This window comes from Dromiciops gliroides, chromosome 2 (genome assembly GCF_019393635.1).
Source record: "Dromiciops gliroides isolate mDroGli1 chromosome 2, mDroGli1.pri, whole genome shotgun sequence".
Taxonomy (NCBI): domain Eukaryota; kingdom Metazoa; phylum Chordata; class Mammalia; order Microbiotheria; family Microbiotheriidae; genus Dromiciops; species Dromiciops gliroides.
The window spans coordinates 63,368,460-63,368,917 of record NC_057862.1 but is presented as its reverse complement, the minus strand read 5'-3'; positions in this window follow the sequence as shown (position 1 = coordinate 63,368,917).

Genomic DNA, 458 nt, shown 5'->3' with positions numbered 1-458 from the left:
TCATGAGAGACTTCCATATGTTTATTTTAAATCAGTTTCTGGTTTTCTCATAGAAATGATGATATTGATGGTGGGCAGGTATCTAGGCTATCCTGCAAAAGTCTTAAGCCCAGAATGTCACCAGAATTCTGAATGAATGCAATGAGAGGAAGTTAAGAAGATGACCCTGAGGTAGCTGCACAAAAGGTAAAAGAGGAAAGTTGCATGAGGGTGAAGTTGGACATTGGACACATATATACACATATACATATACACACGTATGTATGTGTATATTTTAAATACCACACACATACATACATATACACATCACACATATATGGTACTGTGGAAATTTATTTTGATTTGGGGACCCTACCTTTGGGCTAAGATTAGAAAGCCTTGGGCCCTCAGGGTTTTTTCTGTGCCAGAGGGGCTGGTGCCCCTCCCCCTCTGCTTCGACTGAGCCAAAAAGCCCTGTG